Raw genomic sequence first — 25,868 nt, 5'->3', positions numbered from 1 at the left:
GTTGAGTTCATTTAAATAGGTTGAGCTTAGTGTGTTAAAAAGAATGGGAAGGGGAAAAAACCTTCCCCCTTTAAGTTCTTTTAAATTTTATTTAATTCTCTTGAATATACAAAAATTTACATGCTTCCAAAAGTCAAAACTATACAAAAAGGTATACTCAGAGAGGTGTCACTGTCTCCCACATTCCGCCCGCCCCATCCCCCCACACTTGTAAGTAACCGGCTTCATTGTTTTCTGGTTCATCTTTGCTCTGTCTTTTTTTATAAAGCTAAGCAGACATGGGTATGTTTTGCTATTTCTCCATTTCTTACTCAACAGGTAGCCCACTGTATGTGCCCTTTTGCACCTAAATTATTGTCACTTAAAAATATTTTCTGGAATCAATTCCATATCAGTTCATAGAGGTCTTCCCCCAGCCCTTTTTCACAGTGGAGTAGTATTCACTCTCACAGATTGCCCTGGAGAGTATAAAATAGCACATACACTCCAAGAGATAGTTTGTGGCCAGGTGTGGTGGCTCATGACTGTAATCCCAGCACTTTGGGAGGCTGAGGGGAGAGGATTGCCTGAGCCTAGGAGTTTGAGAACAGCCTGGGCAACATAGGCTGTCTTTACAAAAAGTACAAAAACTAGCCAGGCATGGTGGTGCATTCCTGTAGTCCCAGCTGCTCAGGAGACTGAAGTAGGAGGATCACTGGAGCCTGGCAAGTTGAGGCTGCAGTGAGCCATGATTATGGCACTGCACTCCAGCCTGGGTGAGAAAATAAAAATAAAAAGTAAAAAAATAAAGAAACAATTTGCCAGTCCAATGTCTTGTATATTTGAACAGTCACATACCCTTCAGAACCCAACGTTTCTACTCCTAGTTTTATACCCAAAACCAGAAGACACATACAAGAATTTTCAAAGCAATGTTATAATAGCAAAAACCTAAAAAAAAAAAAAAAAGCACAATACTGCCCATCAAATGGTGATTGAATCAACAAATTGTGGTAGAATCTTTTACCACAGTCAAAACTGGTGAACTATAGCTACACAATAATATAGGTGAATTTTACCGGTAAACTATTGAATAAAAAGCCTAAGTGAGATTACAGACAGCACAATACTATTTTTATAAAGATTATAAAGATAAAAACAAAAAAAAATTAAACAATTTACTCCTCAGAAGTGTAGTGGTAAATTGTTTTGCGTGTACACACACATATATGTATGTATATTTGTGTGTATGTGTGTGTGTATACATGTATAATGGTAACCATATTTTTAAGGTAAAGCCATGATGAATACGAGATTCAGGATAATGATGATCTCAACAGGAGGAGGCAGGAAGATGGGATGGGAAAAGCCAGTGAGCAGTGTTCTATTTCTTGTCGTTGGTGAAGGTGACACATACATAAATGAAAAGATAGGCCATGGATACAGCCATGATAAGCATATGCCATGAACCATACACACATATCCAGGTTGTGTAGATCTCAATCCTGCAGCTTGAACAATTTAGGGCAGATGAGACCTTCTAAGAAAAAAAAATACAAGTTACAAATTTGTTCAAATTTACAAGACAGTGGACTGGCAAATTGTTTATTTATTTTTATGTTTTAAGACAGGGTCTCACTTCCTCACCCAGCCTGAGTGCAGCGGCCTGATCATGATTCACTGCAGCCTCAACCTGCCAGGCTCAAGTGATCCTCCCACCTCAGTCTCCCGAGTAGCTGGGACTACAGGAATGTGTGCCACCACGCCTGGCTAATTTTTTTATTTTTTGTAAATACAAAATCAGGTATCAAAGTGATTATTATTAAGAATGAGAAATTACGCATTTCTAAAATATGACAAATAACACAATCATCACAAAATCCAGAAGAATAACATTTTTTATTATTAATAGTAATGGACAGCCTTACACACCTCTATGATACGGATATATTTTTTTCCTATATGTTAGCATTTCTGACCGCAAACTCTGTGATCACCTCTTCACGTAATAATGATTTTATAAAATTATTCTTCTAAAGAAAAGAAAAAGGTAATTCGGCCTTCCCTCTGGCATGGGTTTTCAAACTGTGTTTCATGATGGTAGTTTGGAGAAAGCAGCTCCATGACCTGTTACTAATAATGTCATACCTGAAATGTCCCCTGCAGTCTCTTGCTCAGCTGGTGCTTTATGCCTAGGACCACCGTCATCTGCACGTGCTGGACTGGTAACCCTTGGAGCCAGGTGACCGTTGATAAAAGAAAAACTTCAGCCAAATTAAATTTAAAGAAGTTTAACTGAGCAATTACTGAGTCATGAATCAGCCAGCCTCCTGAGCCAGAGTAGGCTCAGAGGCTCCAGTGCAGTCACATGGTGGAAGATGATTTATGGGGAGAAAAGGGAAAGTGACATACAGAAAACAGAAATGAGATAAAGAAATAGCTGAATTGGTTACAGCTCAGGTGTTTGCCTTATTTGAACATGGTTCAAACAGTTGGCTACATTTAATTGGCCTAAACGCTGTGACTGGCACAGGCAATGGTCTGGTTACACCTCCACTTGTCATAGTTCATGATGTACAAAAAAAAAACTTTAGGCTGAACCTAAAATATGTAAGGAGACAGCTTTAGGCTAAACTTGATTTAATGTGAAGCCTGGGTCATAACTGTGTCTCCTTCAGAGTCCTTCCTGTGGCTTTAAAAGCAGAACCCACACATTCAGTGACATCCCCTGGGGGAGTATCAGGGAGTCCTGTGGATGTGGGGTGGTGCTGGCATTACCAGGGCAGAGGCTACAGATGCCCTGCGTGGCTGGACCACTGCTTCCTCCTGCATGCTCAGCAGAGGATGCCTCGGCCTTGCAGAACCTACACAAGAGGGGAGCTCTGAAACTGAAGCCTCATTAGCTTTGCTACCAGTCACCTCTGGAACCAGGACTTGTGAGTAGCCCAGTTCTGCTCCTCTGAGGTCACTAATAACAAGACCCTAAGGGATGGCATTGGTGGTGGTTGCTGTGTCTCTCTGGGGCACCTGAAGGAGGGCAAACAAACTACAGCTTGGTCGTGTCACTGAGAGCATGAGGGAAGCCAGGTTCAATGACCCCAGCCTTACTTTTTGAGTCATTCACTCAAATATTTGGTGAGCATCTGCCACGTGCCAGGTTCTGTGCTGGGAAGTGAGGTGCAATGGACATGATGGGGCTAATCCCTTCCCTGTGGGAGCTTCCTTAAGAGAAGAAGGCATCAGTTTAAGTCTGGGCACACTTGCCTGTCAGAATTAAGTGTCCCCCGACCTTAGGCCTCCTCTGGCTTCTGCTCTTACTCCATTAAACCATCAGTGTGCTGTTCCATGCACCCTGGATACATCAGTTCATTTACTCCCAGATTCGTGGTGCCCAGCACACAGCTGACATCAGCACATTTGTTGAATGGAGGTGGTTGACCAGAAAAACCCAGGGCAGGGAGACTTGGAGGCCGTATGATAATGAAGGAAGTTGAACTGGGACTTTAGCACTCATCTTAGGAACCTCCCCAGCCTGTTCTGACTCCTGAAGCCAGCCATATGCAAAGTGGCTCTCTCTCACTTCTGTCTTCACAGTGTGAGGAGCAGGGAGAACCTGATCTGCTGGCTCTTTCCTGGGGAGAGGGGTGGGCAAAAGAAAGAGCATGGCCCGGCGATTGGGAGCAGACAGTGCTGGATTCAGATCTCTGCTGTACCGCTCACCGTCCTGGGGCCTCCCTGAGTCCCACACAGCCACAGGCTTATTCTCTGCAAATGATGACAGATGCCAGGCGCCGTAGCATCTCCTGGATTACCACCTGGGAGGCCGCACAACTAAAAAGTCCACAGGGCCTCAGTACAAGGTCCCAGCCCTGCTGTGCACGCAAAGCCTCTCTGCTCTCAGGCCTGATCTTGCACTGAGGGTAAGCTCCAGGAGGGCTGGGCTCATCTTTACCCCCGCTGTATCCTTAGCATCCAGAACAGGGTCTGGTACAGAGCCCGTACAAGATAAATATTTATCCAAAGATGAAAAGATTATACTGCAGAAATAGAATAAATACAAAATTTTATTGTCAAAAGTGACACGTCACTAGACTTGTTGCTTTGGTTAAAATGACTTCCCAGCTATGAAAAGTCTGGCCTCAAAAATGTGTTTTCCACTTTTCAGGAGGACTAAATGCCAATTCAGTGCTACTTGAAGAGCTCTTTCCTTTGTTGATTCTATTATTACTAATCCACTGTGAAATGTTCAATTGCAGACCAGGAGAAGTAGACAGCTGGACTGAAATGAGATTGTCATGGCTCTGCTCACATGTCAGAAAGCTGCAAATACTCCTTCCTCCTTTCACTTCTGTATTTCAGATGTCCCAAACCAGCCTGCCAGCAGTATTTGTCACCCTGCCTTCCCTCCAACCCACCCTTAGGAATCTCAGTAATACAAAGGAAGGAGGGTGACCTTGTGTACATGAGAGTGTATGTGACTGTGTGTGAATATGCCTGAGTGTGTGTGTCCTCCTGTGTGAGTGTGTGTGTGCCACTTCTTTCCCTGTAAGGTGTTCAGAACCCAGGCTTCACTTGGAACCTCCGGTGAGCTCTGGAGCCATGTTCTCCACTTTATTATACCACAGTTGCCCAGAGAAGGACCCACGCACCATGTTCAGTAGACCTGGAATGCCATAAGGTTGACCCAGACCTATAAATTATCTGCCTGGAGGTTCCCCAGCCCTGTCTAAGTTGCCTGGACCCACACAGAAATTCCGTGTCCCTGGAAATCTAGCTTTTTAGCTCACTTTCCTAAATATCAGGTGCCCCTTCCTCACCTTGGCATTCACTTCTCTCTCTTTATTCGCGTACCCCAGCTGCAGCTACTAACAGCCTGGGTAGGCCACCAGTCTACTGTAGGGGTCCTTGTCCCCTCTAGTCTCACGTAAGATTCAGCTTCTCCTCAGCACAGTCCCTAATCACCTTCAGAGTCTTCCACTCCCCCCATCCCTCCTCCACCCTAGAATTTCTCCTTTATGACCTCCTCACAGGTCATCCCTCTCTGTTATTCCTTATCCCTGCATCTCATTGCATGTTTTGTTTGTTTGTTTGTTTTTTGTTTTTTGAGATGGAGTCTCACTCTGTCACCCAGGCTAGAGTGCAGTGGCACAATCTCAGCTTACTGCAACCTCTGCCTCCAGGGTTCAAGAGATTCTCCTGCCTCAGCCTCCTAAGTAGCTGGGATTACAGGCACGTACCACCAGGCCTGGCTAATTTTTGTATTTTTAGAGGAGACAGGGTTTCACCATGTTGGTCAGGCTGGTCTCGAGCTCCTAACCTTGTGATCTACACGCCTTGGCCTCCCAAAGTGCTGAGATAACAGGCGTGAACCACCATGCCTGGCCGGATCTTTTTTTTTTTCTTTTTCTTTTCTTTTTTTTGATGGAGTCTTGCTCTTGTCGCCCAGGCTGGAGTACGATGGCACAATCCTGGCTCACTGCAACCTCTGCCTCCTGGGTTCAAGTGATTCTTCTGCTTCAGCCTCCTGCGTAGCTGGGATTATAGGTGCCTGCCACCATGCCTAGCTAATTTTTTTTCTATTTTTACTAGAGACGGGGTTTCTCCATGTTTGCCAGGCTGATCTCGAGCTCCTGACCTCAGGTGTTCCACCTGCCTCAGCCTCCCAAAGTGCTGGGATTACAGGTGTGAGCCACTGCACCCGGCCTCATTGCATCTTATTTTACCAAAATAATGAACATCACTCATCTGCTGATGTCTCTTTTCTTCCTCTCTGCCCTTGTGGGATTATTCCTTTTCTACTAGCAAGTAAACTCCATGAGGGCAAGATGTTATGTCTGTTTTGCTCACTGAAGTATCCCGAGTGCCTGGCATAAAGTAAGTGCTCAGGAAATATTATTGAACACCAACAAATGCATAGCATGGTTGAGCAACTGTCCAGCGGGTTTGGAATTAGCTCAATTTATCAGCTTCTGGAGCATTTTTGGAAATCTCAGTAGCTCCAGAAATAATGTTACTAAAGCCCCAGGAAAGGAACATTTTGTTACTTGTTAAACAACTCACCAAAGCCAAAAAACAAAAAACAAAGAAAACCGCCTCTCACCACAAACTCTATCAATAATTTCATCCTTCTTTAGCCAAATCCACTCGGGGAGAAAGAGCAATAGAATGTGCAAGGAGTCCCCATTTTACCAGGTATATCTGTGCTTTCCTTAGAGCTCTGGTTTGCAATTTTGACCGGGTATCATAATTCCCGGAGAGTTTGTTTACTCCTATGCTCTGTAGCCAGAGGCTTGGCCTTCCTAGATCTGGGATGAAGCCCAGAATCTGCATTTTAATAATCTCTCTATCCAACTTAGAAGCAAGTAGCAATCTCCCATCTCAATTTGAAATACTATATCTTAGAGTTTATAATAGCAAATGAAAATTCAGGAAAGATATGACCTGTCATGAAGGAGGCTAAGGGGAGTTGGTTGATAAATCAAGCATCAGGTATTCTCAGGAGCCACAGCTGAAAAAAGGACATTATGAAAACTGAAAGGACAGACAGTCACACAGCCAGGAACAAATTCCAGAATAAACTGAAGAAGGCTTTTTAAAGGAAATGGATGTGAGTTTTTAAGGATTTGTTTTGTGAAGGAGAATATGGATTTCATAGGCATTTACCCATGGTATGAGTTACAGGGAAACAGATTTCCACTCCGCATAAGAAAGAATTTTATCACAGACTCACCCTGCAATATACTGGGTTAAAGGATTTGCTTGAAGATTGGCGAAAATTGTATTTACCATCATTTCTTCTTTGAGATAGCATTCACAGGGCTAGAAAGGAGAACATTGACCAGCAGTTGGGCTTAAGAATGGAATAAATGCCCAAAAAGAAATCTTCCATAACAAAATGTGATCACCATTGTTAAATCACTGTTGGAAGGGAGATCTGAAAAACTGTGGCATTTTTCCTTAGTGGTGAATGCAAATTTGGGCCGGAGCTGAACTGCCAGACAGAGTAGTAAAGAGCTGCATGGGGGAAGGTGGTGGGGGAAGTGTATCACTGAGGTATCAAGGGAGGAGAAACTTGGGGAGGGCAAACAGGATAAGAAAGATGTCTGGGGACCTCTATTGTTATATTGTATATGACATTACTACCTGGCTTTCATCTCACCTCAAAATCTTCATTAAGCTTTAGGGTTTTCACCAATGTTTTGGGCTTTTGAGGGACATTGTAGTCTTGATTGCCGATCAAGTTGGACCTGAGACAAAAATCAAAGACTGCTCATAGAAGAAAAACCAAATATTGGTTTTAGCAATGCTAACAGCCACTAGCAATTGAGCTGTTATTGTGTGCCACACATGGTGCTAAGTACATTAAATGCAGTATTACATTTAGTTTTCACTATCATCCTCTAAGGTAGAAATCATTATCCCTCTTTCTCAAGAAAGAACGCTGAAGCTCCAAATATAAATAAATACACACACACACACACACACACACACACACACACACACCCGCATGTGTTACCCAGGTTATGTTACCCAGGCTGATCTCAGTCTCGTGGGCTCAAGTGATCCTCCCACCTCAGTCTCCTAAAGTGTTGGGACTACAGGTGTGAGCCATCGTGCCTGGCTGGGGCCCCAAATATTTAAACAGTATGCTCAGCGCTAAAGCTGGGATTTCAGCCCAGGCCCATTTGACCTCAGGGTCAAATGCATATTTCATTTGAAATAGTATATTTGAAATAGTGTATTTCCCTATGAAGTAGCTTCCCTGGTCACTGGAAAATGTCCAGTGAAAGGCTGGTGAGCCTCTGTCAGGTATGCAGTAGAGTTTGGGCCTGCCAGGAGTTTAGGCCGTGGATGATGCCTACACATACGTACACTGGATGTGAACACACATATGAGGATGCACACACACTTCCTGAGGATGCACACACATGTCTTTTGCATACTTGCAATGGGACTGAACCAACCACAGCTCTCAACTCTGCTGCGTCTTCCTCTGGGCACATCATGTGACCTCTGCTGGGAGCTCTTGGACCACAGGAGTTTGGCACCAGGGATATTCAGCATTTCCTTCTCCCACACTGCATATCTTAATTGGGCACTTGTCCCAGGCCACACAGGGTACTAGGCACTGGGAATATGGGAATGAGCAAAAGCAGACAAGCTCCCTGCTCTCATGAAGGAGACAGACAATCAACCACACAGACAAACATGCAATTGCACCATGACTCTGCTGTGATAAGGGGTTTTGTGGTGCTATGAGGGGGACACAGCCTGAGGGCCTGGGATTGAACTGGGCTTGGAGACCCAGAGACCAAGTTGTGAGGTTGAGCAGGTGTTGTTCAGATAGCAGATAGGGAAGAGTGCTCTGGGCAGAGAACAAAATGAACAAGGGCCCTGCAATGGGAAGGAGTGTGGCCCTGGAGAACTGGCTGAAGGCTGGTGGGGCCTGAGCAGCCATGGGGGTGGCAAATGGCCCACAAGAAGCTGGGGTTAAGTGAGCAGGCAAGATAGAGCCTTGGAATCCTAACAGAGACAATTCCTCAAGAGCAGTAGGGAGCCATTGATGGATTTTAATGGGGGGACCAGACAAGTCAAAACAGATTTACATTTCAGGACACAAACTCTGGCTTCAGTGTGGGATAGAGATACAGGGGGACTAGTGGAGATGTGGTGAGTCCTGCCGGACAGTGATTATATGCTCCAGTGCCATCACCATCGAGATGATGGTGGAAGATGCCAAGGTCTTTTAGGACACCAGGTCTTCCCTCACCAGCTAGTGCTCTTTTGCAGAGCACTGGGGCCCAGGAAGGGATGGTCAGTTTATTGGCCCACCTAAGAAAGAAGTAGGCACCTGAAGGTGGTACAAAGTCCCTGTGTTGTCCTCCTAAGACCATCTCCTCTTTCGCTTAGCTCAGGCATTGTGTGAAACGGTGGGGGACTGGAGGAGGGTGAAGAAGAGAGGCAAGTTCTCTAATTTCTGGGCCATTTTCCCATTTTTTTGTGGGAAAGTGCCCTGCAGTTATCTGCATAGATTGTCAGATTGTCTGGCAGAAACCCCAGCCGGGGCCCTCTGGGGAGAAGAAATGCATGATTCAGCCGGTGGGATGGAACCAGAAAGGTTTGCAATTGATGAGGGAGGCCAGAGAGAGGCTGGGGGAAGGGTAGGGAGTGAGGGGCATGGATTCCTCCAGGCAAGAGAGCTCTGGGGAGCAGGACAGGAGACATTGAAGAGACCCCAGAAATGCTAAGCAGAAGGCAGACTCCTGAGCACTGCTTCCCAGAAGCAAAGCTGCACCACCAGGGAGCCAAGAAATAATAAGATAGGACTGATTGAGTGACTGATTCAGCAGTGGGATTGCTCTTGGTCCAGACCCAGCCTAGAAATTACAGGCCTGGATTGCAGCATCCGGGAGAGCTACTGGAATCAGAGGCCTGCCGGTGATTGTGGTCAACAGCCACATGGCCCTGCCTTGCCTTCCTGGGCCATGGTCATCTCTGATTGGGGGAGGAGCTCTTGCTCATGCACCAGACTGGAGATCGGCTCCCACGGAGGCCCTGCCAGGTTGCCCCAGCAGCACAGATGTCAGGGAATACTCCATCCCCTCAGCACTACAGAAACTAGCCTGGCCTCACCTGTGTCTGTAAGACAAGAATGGAGAATTCAAAATCTCCTGCATGGTGGTTGTGAAAATGCAGGTTTTTAGGAGTATTGTCATGGTGCAGAGGAGACAAAAAGTGGATTTATAATCCTAGCTCTGCCATTGCTGTGGTACTTTAGAAAATTCACTTCCCCTTTCTGAGCCTCAGTTTCCCAGCCTGGAAATGGAGATGATAGTATCCACCCTGGCTCACAAGACTTGTGATGGCCAAATTTCAACACTTTGAACAAAAACAAGATAAGACTATAATGACTAACTTCCATCACACACGCTCATGGTCACAGTCCATCTGACCTCCCACACTACTGTAGGGATGAGAAAGCTGAGGTCATGGAAGTTAAGTGTCTTGATTAAGATCTAGTAGATGGTGAGTGGCTGAGCCAGCACTCTATCCCCATCCACTGATCCCAAGACCAAGGTTTCCTCCACCACCCCATAGCTGCCTGTGGGCTAGTCTGGAGCCAATTTGCATTTAAAGAAGTTTTTAAAAAAAAAATATTAGTTCTCAAATTCAGAACCAGAGACAACAGTTGCCTTGTTAATTTTCAGACCTAAAAAGACAGGGTCAGCTCATAGCAACCTCTCCATGAACTCCAACCAAATAAAATACCTGAAGCTTTGTCCTCACAAAAGCTTTGAAACAGGAGTAGCAAGGTTAGAGTTGGGTGGGTATTTTGGTTTGTTTTTTGTTTTTGTGGAGATCAGGAACTTCAAAGATCAGGTACTTGCCCTCTCCCCATCTTACAGATAAGGAAACCGAGGTCTGTAGAAGACAGGAATCAGCATGGTGTCACTTGTCCAATTAGAGGCAAAGCTAGGATGAGACCCTGAGTCTTCCTTATTCTCCATATGATGCTCTTTCCAAAATGGAAACTGCCTCATATATTCATCACAGGTGGCCGGGTGATCTCAGGACTTGAGGGGTGAGACTTTCAAGGCCTTCAGCAGGTTGCGGGGAATCCTGGTCTCTGCTGGGGTGCAAAGAGCTTTTTATATGCAGGTTCAAAGCCCATCCTCACCCCATCAGGTCCCTTCAACCTATCTTTCCTCATCCCTCATCTCCCCAGCTCCAATTTTATGCTCTGGCCTGGAGGACTCCTCACCAACCAGCCACCACCTTCACCCACTCCTCCCTGGCCCCTGCCTTGATTTCCCCCACTGCTGCCATCCTTTCCACCTATCTAATTTTTACTCTGCTTTTAAGGGAGTCATTCTGCCTGCTCCATGAAGCTTGTTCCAGGTTCTCCAGCCCTCTCTCCCCTTTCTGAACCATGATAATAATAAGAATATTATAGCTAACATTTATTGAGACTTAGTACATTCTAAGTGCTGTGCTAAGAGATCACGTCATTTAAATCCTAGGTGCATTACTGCTCCTCAGTGGACACATACTTATGTATGGGGTGTGGTCACCATCTCTTCATTAGGCTACTCTAATGATTCCCATGGTTGCACCATGATAGCCAAGTAAGTGTTGTCAATGCCAGTAGCCTCAGGGGCATGCTCCCCTGGGAAATTAGACCGGGGCAGTAACAAGCAAAGTGACCTTCAGAGATAGATTGGTCCCCACATCAGCAAAACTGAGTTACGTCCTGATGGAAAGGTCCAAAGAAGGAATGTGTAGGTCAGATGGGGGAGGGGCTGGCTGATCACAGAAGAGTGGAGGAAGATGATGTGCCCAGACCAACACTGGCAGTGCCCAGGAGGGCAGAGGAGAGGCAGCCCTTGCCTGTGGACTGGCCACATTGTCATTCATGTAACAAATCCACTTCATGCAGTCTCTCGTCATTCATTTACTACTGGCCATGCCTGTACCAGGCACTCCTCTAGGGTCTAGGATTGGTTGGCGCATTGAACAGATGAGTTTCCCTTGCATTTATCACAATGTGTTACTTTATTTTTAGCTGTTTATTGGTTATATCTCACCTTCATGGTTTGACTTTAAGCTTTCTTCTGTTCAATGCTGTGTCCCCACTGCCCAGGATGGAACCTTCTTCACGGTAGCACTTGGTAAACATTTGTTGGTTGAATGAAGGACATGTCATGCCTGTTGAGGAGAGAGAGGCAGGAAATTTTATCAATGACCATGAAGATTCCAGCCTCATGCAAGGTCACCCAGGTGTGACAGGGATGTGCCCTGCTCCACTTGAACACACGAAGCCACTTCCTGCTGGTGATACCGACTCAGCCTCCCTTCCGGGAGAGAATGTGAGCACCCCAACGTGAGTGCTGAGTTGTCCTTGCGGGTCGGTAATGCAGTATTTAGGTTTATCCATCAGATTCACACACTTTATTCACAAGAATACCCTCACTCACACCTAGGTGCAGGCTCTGGGTGGGGGCCACAGGTGTCTGAGTGTGCCTGGCTGAGAGGCCACGTGCTGACAGCCCCCTTGAGGACTTCCAGGGGAGGGCCAGCCAGCAGTCCCCAGAGCAGTCCCCAGAGACCCCTGAGGTCAGCCTGGCAGGGCTCCTTTCTGTTGGAATGTCCACACCAGCAATGGGCGCATTGTAGCTCCCCAGTGTGGAGCACCACTGCATTTGTGCTTAAAAACTGCTTCCACTCCTCTGTCACTTCCCCGGAGCAGGAGACCATATGGGCAGAGGACTCTGGGAGGTCATTCTAATCCAACTCCCTCATTTTATAGTAATTATTTATTATAATATACATCATACATAACAGCAGTGCACAGAGACAGGCGTATGGTGTGTGGGGTCATAATGTCACCATGTACACACTCCCTGAACTAAGAAAAGAAACATTGCCAACGTATTAGAACTATCCCCGCTACCATTCCCTGTAGTAACTTCCAGCCTCTACACACCAGAGGCAACCATATCTTGATTCTTAGTTAACCAGTCTTTACTTTTAAAAATAGTTTTACCGCAGGGCACTGTGGCTCACATCTATAATCCCAGCACTTTGGAAGGCCAAGACAGGAGGATTGCTGGAGGCCAGGAGCTCAAGACCAGCCTGGGCAACATAGTGAGACTACTATCTCTACAATAAAAAATTTTAAAAGTAGCCGGACATGGTGGTGTGCACCTGTAGTCCCAGCTACTGTGGAGGCCGAGGTAGGAGGATCGCTTGAGTCCAGGAGACTGAGCCTCCAGTGAGCCCTGATCATGCCACTGCACTCCCACCTGGGTGACAGAGAAAGACCCTATCTTATAAATAAATAAGGAATTAAATAAGTTTTCCCACTTGATATGTACTTTTTATTATGATTGAGGTATAATTCACATTTCATAAAATTTACTCTTTTATAATTAACAATTCAGGGATGCTTAGTATATCCCCACAGTGTGCAACCATCACCACTATCTAACTGTGGACCATTTTTATTACCTCCCAAAAAATCTCTGTCCTCATCAGCAGTCACTCCTCATTCCCCTATCCCCATATCTCCCAGCAACCACTAATCTAGCTTTCCATTGCTATAGATCTGCCTACTCAGGATAGTTCACATAAGCAGAATCAGATGATACGTGGTGTTTTGTGATTGGCTTCTTTTACTTAGCATAATTTTTCAGGGATCATCTGTGTTGCAACAGATATCAGCGTTGAATAATGAAACAGTAATTTGTGATAATAGTTACATGACTGTGTTTGTCAAAAATCATGGAAGTATACATTAAAATGGATACTTTTTTAAAACAATGGAAATAAATTAAATGGTGCTGTATGAATTATTCTGTGACTTACTGCTTTCACCCAGCATTGTTTGACATTAACGTGTGTTTTTACACAACTGTAGTTTGTTCACTCTGTCTCTGTATAGTATTTCCTTGTTTGAACATGCTGGAATTTAGTTATTTTACAGCTGATGGACATTTGAATTGCTTTTATTTGAGGGCTAGTACTAACAGTTCTGCTATGAACACTCTTTAAAGTGGTCCCTGGTGCACATGTGCAAAACAACATTTATCTAGAAGTGGAATTCATAGGGTTTTTGCATGTTCAACTCTACTAGGTAATGCTAAATTACTTTCCAAATAGTTTCATCAATTTATACTCCCTTTGGCAGTGGAAGAGAGTTCCATGCCTCCATATCCTCACCAATACTTGGTGTTGTCAGACTTTTTAATTTTTGCCTGTCTCATTAGGGTGTAATTTTGTTATCTTGTGTCTTTCATTTGCATTTCCCTCATTACTAATGAAGTTGACCCTCTTTTCCTACACTTATAAGTCATTTATGTTTTCTCTTCTATAAAATCTGTTTGTCTTTTGCCTTTTTAAATTGTCATTTTCTTATTGATTCTTATTTATATATTCTAGATGCTACTCAATCTATTGTTAGTTTTATGTGTTTCAATTCTCTTCTCCTAGTCTGTGGCTTGTCTTTTTAGTCTTTTTATGGAGTCCCCTGAGGGACAAAATTCTTAATTTTAATATAGTTAAATTGATCAATCTTTGTCTTTATGGTTTGTATTTATTGTGCTTTACTTAAGGAATCATTTCCTACCCTGAGGTCATAAATATATTCTCTTATATAATTTCCAATAGTTTTATAGTTTTTTCCTTTTGTATTTAAGCCTTTATTCCATCTGGAATTGATTTTTGTGTATTGTATAAGGTAGGAATCTAATTTCCCTTTTTTTCCATATGGATAACCAATTGTCTTAGCTCTGCAGGTCTGCAGCATCTGGTCTGTCATATATCAAGCTTCTACATATGTGAGGCTTTATTTCTGGGCTCTCTCTTTCATTTCATTTCTATGCTAATATCACACTGCCTTAATTACCATATCGTTATGGTAAATCCTGATACCTGGCCTGGTAAATTCACCACTGGTTTGATGGTTCTTTTTAAAATCAGAATGTGTTGGCTATTCTTGACCTTTTTACTCCCCCATATAAATCTGATAATCAGCTTTTAAAAAAGAAAGTAAAATACTGTTGAGATTTTAATTGGAATTACATTAAATTTACATACCAACTTAGGGAGAACTGACATTATGATGATACCGTGTCTTCCTATCCAAGAACATGGTCTATCTCTTCACTTATTTAGCTCTTCTTTAATGTCTTTCTATAACGTTTCACAATTTTGTTAATAAAGGGCTAGCCCATCTCTGTTAGATTATTCCTAGATTTTTTTTTTTGCTATTTTCATATTTGGTAATTTTTAAAGTTTTAAATTGATATACATTAGTAAAATACATACATCATAAGAGCCCACTGAATTGTTACAAACTGAATGCACCCATTTATATAGCACTCAGATTAAGAAATAGACCATCAATAGCATCTCGTAAGACCTTCGTGCCCTTTGCCAGTCACTGGCCTCCAGGGGTAAGCACTAACCCAACTCATTCTCACCCAAGCAAGTATCAATTCATTCCACCCATTTGTGAACTTCATTTAAATGAAATTACATAGTATATACCCTTTGAGACCTGACTTCTTTACTCATCATGATATTTGTGAGATTGTCTCCTATTGTTATGTGTTATTGCAGACTACTCACTCTCATTTCAACACAGTATTACATTGTGTGAAAATGCTACAATGTATTTATCCATTCTTCTGTTAATAAGTACTTAGTAGTTTCTAGCTTGGGATTATTATAAGTAGTATGGTTAAAAACATTCTAGTCCATATCTTTCAGGAATATATTCTGGAGTGGAATTGCCTATGTGTTCAACTCTAGGAGACGCTGCACTGCCCAAGAGTTTTCCAGAGTGGCTGTACCAGTTGACATTCCCACCAGCAATGCAGGAGAGCTCTGGATACCTCTCATCCTTGCCATCAACTGATATTTTCTGTCGTTTTCATTTCAATATTCCAGCAGGGATGAAGCTGTATCTCATGTGTGTATGTGTTTAAACAGCTTTATTGAGATATACTTTACATACAATGAATTTCACCCATTTCAAGTGTACAATTCACTGATTTTTAGCATATTTATAGAGTTTTGCAGCCATCACCATAATTTAATTTTAGAACATTTTCATCATCCCCCAAATCAAAAAGAAATCTTGTACCCATTAGCAACCATTCCTCATTCTTCCTCTGCTTGCTCCTCCTCCTATATCAGCCCTAGGCTTCACTAACCTACTTCTGTCTCCATGGATTTGCCTATCCTGGATATTTCATATAAATGGAATTGTAAAATATGTAGTCCTTTATGACTGGCCTCTTTCACATATATATATATATATGTGTGTGTGTATATATATGTCACACATATATGTATGTGTGTGTGTATATATATGTAAAGTATATCGGTACTTCATTCCTTTGTATTGTCAAATAATACTCCATCATATGGATGTGCTGTGCTTAATTTATCCATTCATCAGGTGATGGACATTAGTGTTTTTTCCACTTTTGGCTATTATGAATAACTGTGCTATGAACATACATGTGGAAGTGTTTGTGGGGATGGATGTTTTCATTTCTATTGAATAGTTTCTGTGAGTAGAATTGCTAGATCATACGGTAAACCCACCAGGAATTGTCAAACTGTTTTGCACAGTTCCTGCACCATTTTCATTTTCCCAGCAGCAATGTATGAGAATTCCAATTTCTCCATATTCTTGCCAATATTTGCTATTATTTATTTTCATCATTATTCTAGTGGATGTGAAGGGATAGCTCATTTTGGTTGGCATTTCCCTAATGACTAGCAATGTTGAACACTTTCTCTGTGCTTATTAGTTACTTGTATATCTCCTTTGGAGAAATGCTATTTAGATTTTTAACCCATTCAAGGCATTAGGTTATATGCCTTTATTATGACAGTTGAGTTGTGATCGTTTTGTTAAGTACTCTGGATACAAGTCCCTTATCAAATTTATAATTTGAAAAATTTTCTCCCATTCTGTGGATTGTGTTTTACTTTCTTGATGTCCTTGGAATCTCAAGGATTTCAATCTTGTTAAATTCCAACTTAACAATCTGTTTTATCATTTGTGCTTTTGGTGTCATATCTAAGAAATACCTGATTGATCCAAGGTCACAAAGATTTATGTCCATGTTTTCTTCTGAGTCACACAGTTCTAGCTCTTACATTTAGGTCTATGATACACTTCAACTTAAATATTGTGTATGTGTGAGATAAGGATTCAAATTTATTTTCATTGTGGTTTTAACTTGCATTTCTCTGATGACTAATTAAGTTGAGCACCTTTTCATATTTTTATTAGTGATTTGGATACTTGTTTTTGAAGTGCCTGGTTCATCATATACTTTACCCATTTATTAATTGAGATGTTTGTTTTTTCTTAGTGATTTGTAGATGTTCTTTATGTAGTCTGGATATGAGTAATTTGTTGGATAACCCACTTTGTGGGTTACATTTCCACTCTCCTGATGGTGTCTTTTGATAAACAGAAGTTCTAATTTTTATATGGTTTGATTTATCATTTTTTTCTTTTATGATTTATGCCCTGTTTAAAAAATCATTGCCTACTTCAAGACCATAAAAGTGTTCTGTAATTTTTTCCTCTAATTTTTTTATTGTTTTGCCTTTCACATGTAGATCTGCAATCCTTCTGGATTTGTCTTTGTGCGTGTTTAAAGTAGTGAGCCAAATACATTTTTTTACACGTAGACAATCAATCAAACTAGCACCACTTATTGAAATGACAATCCCTTCTCATGCTACACTATAATGTGGCCTTTATCATAACGGGTAACAGAATATGCATGAATCTGTTCATGGGCTCTCTTGTCTGTTCCATCAGTCTGTTTGTATATCTACTACACTGCTATAACTACTGTAGCTTTATAACTTGTTACCTGGTCGTGAAAGTCCTCCAGTTTAGTTCTTAGAGATAGTTTTAAATATTTTAGATATTTTGAATTTGCAAATGAATTTTAGAAGCAAGTTGCTTATGTTCACCAAACATATATATACACACTGATTTTGATTGATTGGAATTATATTGAATTTATAGATTAATTTGGAAAAATTGACATTTTTGCAATAATGAATCGTTCCATTTTCAATCCATAAACATGGCATATTTCCCTTCATTTAGGACTTTTAAACTTTCTCTCAATAATATCATGTAGTTTTCAGAATAGATCTTGCACATATTTTGTGAAACTTATTCCTAAGTAGTTGGTGGTTCTTGATACTAATGTAAACTGTATCCTTTTAAAGTGCCATTTTCTCTGTTTCTGGGCTATAGAAAGAAAATAGATTTCTAATTATTAACTTTGTATACAATGGCCTAGCTGAGTTCACTTATTAATTTCAATAGTTTGTACATTCTTTTCAGATTTTCTGGCTCTATATTCATGTCTTCTGTGAACACAACTTTCTTTCTTTCTTTCCAATTCTTGTGGCTTTTATTTCTTTTTCTTGCCTTTTTGCACTTGGTAGGACCTTCAGTACTACGTTGAGCAGATGAGATAGCAGCCTTCCTCATCTTACTAATCCCAGGCGGAAAGCATACAATATTTATTTCTAAGCATGAGGTTTGCAGTAAGGGTTTTTAAAAGATACTTTTTAACAATGCAATGATGTTCCCTGCTATTTCTAGTTTGATATGATATTTTATCATAAATAGATATTGAATTTTGTCAAATGTACTTTCTGAATCTATTAAGATGATCATATTATTTTTTATTTTCATTTGGTAATATTGTAAATTATACTGATTCTATTTTTGTTTTATGGGGTTTTCAGCTTTCTTAAGGTATACTGGACAAAAAATTATATGTTCTCAAAGTGTATAACATGACTTTTTGATATACACACGCACTGTGAAATGATTACCACAATCAGGCTAACATATCCATCCCCCGACATAGTCACAGTTTTTGAATGTGTGTGTGCGATCCGAACACTTAACATCAAATTTCTTAGCAAATTTCAAGTATATAGTGTAGTATTATTAACACTAACTATAGCCACCATGCTGTGCTAGTGATCTTCAGAATTTATTCATCCAGCATAACCGAACCTTTGTACTTTTTGACAAACACCTCCCATTTCCTTCACCTGCTAGCCACTGGCAGCCACCATTCTATTTGCTGCATGTATGAGTTTGACTTTTTTAGATTTCACCTGCGAGATCATTCAGTATCTGTTTTTCTGTTGTGGCTTATTTCAGTTAGTATAATGTCCTCCAGGCTCATCCATGTTGTTGCAAATGGCAGGATTTCGTTATTTTCTAAGACTGAATAATTCCGTTTCTCTCTCTCTCTCTCTCTCTCACACACACACACACACACACACACACACACACACACACTACATTTTCTTCACCCATTTGGCCATGGATAGACACAGGTTGTGACTATTTTGAATAATGCTGTCATGAACATGAGGATGCAGAGAACTCTTCAAGGTACTTACTTCATTTTCTTTTGATGTATACCCAGAAGTGGGATTGATGGATCATACAGTAGTTACATTTTTAATTGTTTGCAGAGCTTCCATACTGAATGGCTGTACCAGTTTACATTCCCACCAACAGTGTACAAGTGCTCCTTTTTCTCCACATCTTCACCAACACTTGTTATATCTTGTCTTTCTAATAATAGTCATTCTAACAGGTATGTCTCTGTGGTTTTGATTTGGATTCCTCTGATGATTAGTAATGTTGAGTACCTCTCCATGTACATGTTATTTGTATCTTCTTCTTTTGAGAAATGTCTACTCAGATCCTTAGCCCATATTTTAATGTTTTCTGTTGTTGTTGTTAACGAGTTGTTCGAGTTCCTTACATATTGTGGATATGAACCCCTTATCAGATAAATACTTAGCAGGTATTTTCTCACATTGCATAGATTGCCTTTTCACTCTGTTGATTGTCTCTTTTGCTGTGCAGAAGAGTTTTAGTTTGATGCAATCTCACTTGTCTATTTTTGTTTTTGTTGTCTATGCTTTTGGTGTAATGTTCCAAAAAAGTACTGCCCAGACCAATGTCAAGAAGATTTTCCCCTATGTTTTCTTTTAGTAATTTAATAGTTTCAAGTCTTACATTTAAGTCTTTAATCTGTTTTGAGTTGATTTCAGTATATGGTATGAGATAAAGATTCAATATCATTCTTCTGCTTATGGATGGACAGTTTTCTCATCACCATTTATGGAAAGAAAGAGACTATCCTTTCCTCATTGTCTATTCTTGGTACCCTTGTTAAAGATCAGCTGACTGTAGATACAAGAGTTATTTTTGGTTTCTTTATCTTTTTGGTTTATATGTCTGTTTTTATGCCAGTACAATATAGTTTCAATTACTGTAGCTTTATAATATAGTTTGAAATTTGGCAGTGTGATGTCTCCAGTTTTGTTTTGGCTATTCAGGGTCTTTTGTAATTGCGTATGAATTTTAGTATTTTTTTTCTATGTCTGTAAAGAATACCACTGAGATTTTGATAGTGGTTGCATTGAATGTATACCACTTTGTGTAGTTTGGACATTTAAACAATATTAATTCTTTCAGTCCGAGAACACAGAATATCTCTCCAATTATCTGTGTCTTCTTTAATTTCCTTCATCAATGTTTTATAAATTTCAGTGTACAAGTCTTTCACCTCATTTGTTAGGTCTAACTAAAAATCCCTAAGCATTTTATTCTTTTTGTGGCTCTTGTTAATGAGATTGCTTTCCTAATTTTCTTTTCAGAGAGTTTATTTCTTGTATAAAAACACAACTGATTTTTGCATGTTGATTTGGTGTCCTGCAACTTTACTGAATTTTTTATTAGTTCTAACAGATTCGTTGTTGCTGTCGTTCTTGAGACTTTAGGATTTTCTACATATAAGATCATGTCATCTGCAAACAAGAGATAATTTTATTTTTTCTCTCATTCAGATTTGATTGTTTATTATTTATTCTTCTTGTCTGATTGCTCCAGTACTACGTTTAGTAGAAATGGTGAGAATGGGCATTCTTACCTTGTGCCAGATTTTGGAGGGAAAGCATTCAGTTTTCCCCCATGGTTTATAATGTTAGCTGTGGGTATTTGCTATATGGCCTTTACTGTGAGGTAAATGGCCTTCTCTATTTATTTTGTTGAGAACTTTAATCATGTGTGGATGTTGAACTTTGTCAAATGCTTTTTCTGCATCTCTTGAGATGATCATATATTTTTTCTTTAATTTTGTTAACGTGGTATATCACATTGATTCATTTGCATATGCTGAACCATCCATGCATCCCAAGGATAAATCCCACTTGTTCATGGTGTATAATCCTTTTAATGTGCTGTTAAATTCAGCTTATTGGTATTTTAGTGAGGATTTTGCATCTGTGTTCATCAGGGGTATTGACCTGTAGTTTTCCTTTCTTGTGGTATCATTGTCTGGCTTTGGAATTGGGTTGATGCTAAACTCATAAATGAGTTTGGAAGTATTCTCTCTTCTATTTTTGGAAGAGTTTAAGAAGAATTGGTATTAATTCTTTGAATGTTCAGTAAAATTTACCTGTCAAGCCATCTAGTCCTAGACCTTTCTTTTTTGGGAGGTTTTTGATCACTGATTTAATCTTTTTCTTTGTTATTGGTCTGTTCAGGCTTTCTGTTTCTTCTTGATTCAGTTTTGGCAGGTTGTACGTTTTTAAGAATTTATCCTTTCTTCTAGATTATGTGATTTGTTGGTGTGTACTTGTTCATGACATTCCCTTATAGTCTTTTTTACTCCTTAGATATCTATTGTAATGTCTTCTCTTACATTTCTGATGTTATGTATTTGAATCCTCCCTTTTTTTAGTTAGTCTAACTAAGGGTTTGTCCATTTTATTTTCTCAAATAACCAGCTCCTAGTTTTGTTAATTTTAATTTTATTTTTTATTCTCTATTTGGTTTATTTCTGTTATAATATTTATTATTTTCTTTTTCCTACTTTGGGTTTTTTTTTTTCTTCTTCTTTTCCTAGTTTCTTGATATGCAAATTAGGTTGTTTATTTGAGATCTTCCTACTTTTCAAATATAGGCATTTATTGCTAAACTTCCCTCTTAGTACTGTTTTTGCTGTATCTCATAGGTTTTGGTATGTTGTATTTTTGTTTCATTTGTTTCAAAATATTTTTTAAATTCTTTTTTGATTTTTCTCTTGCACCCAATGGTTGTTCAATAATTTGTTATTTAGTTTCCACATGTTTGTGAATTTTCCCATTTTCTTACTGTCAGTGATTTCTAGTTTCATTTCACTGTGGTCAGAGAAGATGCTTGGAATGATTTTAATCTTCTTGAATTTGTTAAGAGCTGTTTTACAACCTAATGTGTAACCTTTCCTAGAGAACTTTCTATATGCACTTAAGAAGAATATGTATTCTGCTACTGGGTAGAAAGTTCAGTGTATGTCTCTTAGGTCCATTTGGTGTATAGAGTTGTTCAGTTTTCCTCTTTACTTATCAGTTTTCTGTCGGAATTATCTATCCACTATAGATAATGCAGTTAAAGCCTCCTACCACTATTGTGTTGCTGTGTATTTCTTTCTTCAGATCTGTCAATGTTCATTTTATATATTTGGGCATATAAATATTAATAGTTGTGATAGCTTCCTGTTGAGTTGATCCATTTATCATTATATAATGAATTCCTTTGTCTCTTGTGGCATTTTTTGACTTAAAGTCTTATTTTGTCTTATCTAAGTGTAGCCACCACTGTTCTCTTTTGTTTAACATTACATGCAACATCTTTTTTCATCTTTTCACATTTAGCTTATCCATGTCTTTAAAGCTAAAATGAATCTCTTGCAGGCAACAAATTGTTGAACCTTGTTTTTTTACATTCATTCAGCAACTTTGTGTCTTTTAATTGGAGAATTTAATCCATTTACATTTAATTATTAACAGGTGAGGACATATTCTTGCTATCTTGTTAAGGGTTTCCTGACGATTTTGTAGAGCCTTTGATCCTCTCTTATTGTCCTCCTTTGTGATTTAATAGTTTTTTGGTAATGGTATGCTTGATTCTTTTCTTTTTATCTTTTGTGTATCTACTAGACATTTTTTCCTTGTGATTACCGTAAAGCTTACATATCACACCTTAGACACAAAACATATTACAATCTGTTTCAAACTGAAAACAACTTAACTTCAATCACATACAAAAACTGCACTTTTAGTTCTCCTCCACACACATTCTATGTTATTGGTGTCACAATTTGCAACCTTTCATATTGTGTATCCTTTCATTACTGCATCTCTTTACAATATTGTCTATTACCCCAGTTTAGCTCTTTGTTTTGTTATAGTATATCTGGCTATTTTTTAAAGCAGTTTTTCAATTCACATATTTCCTCTCCAGCCTCTCTCTTCAGGGTTTAATTTGCTCATTAACCAATTCCACTGGGTTTTTTATTTCAGTTATTATACTTTTAAAATTCTGAATCTACTTGATTCTGTTTCAAACCTGCTTGTTTCTTGCTCACATTTTTAAGATACTTTTTAATTTATTTAAACAGGTTTTCAATCTGGTAAGTCCAGCATATGAAGTCTTCATGGATCTGTTTCAGCTGTTTGTTGTTTCTTCTGACTCTCCTCTTTGGTACCTTATTTTCTTGTGTGTTTTATTTTATTTTGTTTTTATTGTGAGCTGCTCATTTTCTTTGGAAATTTACTTGTGAGAATTATTTGAGGGTTGGGTTTTAATTCCCCTAGAGATTATTTACATTTGCTTTTATCATCCTAGGACCACTTAAAATTAAATTCTCCATTTGAGGTTTTGGAGCCAGGCTGATAGGATTAATCTGGACTCCAAACTCACATACAGACAACCTATAGTTTTGAATTTTCATGTTTTTTTTTCTCTCCATCCACAATAATTTTTTTTTTTTTAAGTTTCCAAGCTTTACCTTCTTTGTAGAGTTTTTTCTTATTCACTCTTACACAGAAGATAAAGCTTTGGTGGGGAAGGAGGGATGTCCTAGCTTTATACAAGAAGATCTCTTATTAGATTTTCTACCTTGGGTGGTCTTCCTATTCTGTTCCCTGCTTCTGTAAACTCATAAATCAGGAGCTCTAGATCCCCCAAATTTTGACAGCAATGCACAATTCAAAAGAGAGCTTTGGCACCAACTTCCAGCCAATGATTTCTGGTTTCCCCTTATCTGTGATCCCTTACCTTTATGCCAGCTCATTAGTGCAATTAAAAATATTCTTTTCTACTCCATACAGAATTATCCACTATTTCATTTGGTAGGGTCATTTATGGTATCTAGTCTGCCATAATGCAGGAAAAAGGAGTCTCCATAACTTCTCAAAAGAGGAGACCAAGGTCCAGAACAAAAAAGCAACTCACAGCCATGAATGCTGACAATGTGGCAGCAGTTAGATAAGTCCACTGAGATTACTACTCATGAAAGGATTTCTACTCACGGCTGACCTGAAAGGTTGTTCACCGTAGCTGATGAGGGCAGAATAGCCAGAAGTCTCTAGTTTATGGTCAAGGAGGGCCAAGTGTTTCCCAGCCATCCTTCCATGCCTTCTTTTCCTCTTATACTTACGGTTCACAAGAAGAGGACATGGAATATGACAGGAAGACAAGGCCAGACCAGTTGGCAGTAGAATCATGAGCTTCTTCTCAATTATGGTGCACTCCAGAAAATGCTCCTTGCCCCTTCTCTTACCATCCATTGGCACTTGCTGGCTTTCAGCTGACCTCTCCTGACTCCCTGCCTCACACTCAGCAGCAGCCACCTGATGTCTGGCTGCTGGCCTGGGTGCCTGGGGAGGAAATATCTGCTGTGGGAGTGAAGAGCCACTGTTGGCTCCTGGCATTCGTACACTTGTGTTCTGATCTCTGTCCCAGGAAGAGTAAGCCAAAGACAGTTGAACACGGCTGAGCACCCAGGCTCATTACTTTCATCATCTCGAGAGCTCATAACTTATTTACTGAATGCTTACTTTACATTAGGCCTGAGCTACACTCCTGACAGGCAGTAACTCTCCTAATTCTCATGCCAATCCTGAAGTTAACAGAGGTTAACTCACTTATTCAAGGTGCCACTATTGGTAAGTCGTGCTGGGATTCAAACTAGGTCTGTCTAATTTCAGATTCCATGATCCTGACCTATCCATGGTACCTTATGGCCTGAAATGAACTTTCAGATCATGTAAGAGTGATGAAGCAACTGACCCAATGCCCCATTGTCAGTGGCAGTGCCAGGCTTGTGTGATTTTCTTCTTGATGCCCCAGGGGCAATGGGCAAGCATGGAAGCCCTCCCTGTAACTTCCAAGGGTCTGGCCCTTGGTGTACCACCTTCTTTGGCCTGGACAGTTGAAATCTTCCAGGTATCCCCCCTGTACAAACTTGGTTGCTTTCATTAATGAAAATAAACTGTTTGAGAGAAGAGAGACTACAGGTCAGGGGAGAGTCCCGTAACACCGTCCCTCGGATGCTCTGACCTCAGTCAGACTACAGACACACAGGAGAAAGAGAGGTCTTGCCAAGCTCTCCTTCATACCTCCCGCACAGCCAGTTGGAGGAGGAGGCAAATTCCCTGCAAACTTCTTTGAGTCCTCGCTTCACTGCCAGCCCAGCTGCCTTCAGGGCTACTGTAGAGCCAGCATGGGAAACATCGAGTGCTGCTGGGTTTCTGTCTTTCTGTCCAGCCTTGGAAGCTCTTTGGGCAAGTGGACCTGGAGGAAACTGCAACGCTGGCTCTCCTTTCTGAAATCCTGAGGAGTACCAGGCATAGAATTTGAAAAATAGAGCCTCCAGGCCATGGTACAGTCTAATTTAAAGGGGAACCCTGTTTAGGAAAAAGTCGGGCTGCTCAAATGGATGAAATGTGTCAACCTTCAAAGATAGACAAAGGGGCTAACAATGGCCTTTTCTTGTTGTTTTTGTTGCTTTCTTCCTGGAAGCAATTCTCTTGAAAAGGCTGGTCCCTGCTCAGAGGAGTATGTTGTGGAGGCCAGATTATATTCGGGTAGAGTGGGAGAAAAGTGGGCGTAATTTAGGGAACAGCTGTGGTTCCACAGAGTAAGGGTCTCAGGAGACATGGTGTTTAAAAACATAGCCTTACTGGCCAGGCATGGGGGCTCACGCCTGTCATCCCAGCACTTTGGGAGGCCGAGGCAGGTGGATCACTTGTTGTCAGGAGTTTGAGACCAGCCTGACCAACAGGGTGAAACCCTGTCTCTTTTAAAAATATAAATATTGGCTGGTTGTGGTGGCACATTCCTGTAATCCCAGCTACTCTGGAGGCTGAGGCATGAGAATCACTTGAACCCGGTAGGTGGAGGTTGCAGTGAGCCAAGATTGCACCACTGCACTCCAGCCTGGGTGACAGAGCGAGACTCTGTCTCCAAAAGAAAAAAA

This window comes from Mandrillus leucophaeus, unplaced genomic scaffold, assembly GCF_000951045.1.
Source record: "Mandrillus leucophaeus isolate KB7577 unplaced genomic scaffold, Mleu.le_1.0 Scaffold12, whole genome shotgun sequence".
Lineage (NCBI taxonomy): Eukaryota > Metazoa > Chordata > Mammalia > Primates > Cercopithecidae > Mandrillus > Mandrillus leucophaeus.
This window is presented reverse-complemented; position numbering follows the sequence as displayed.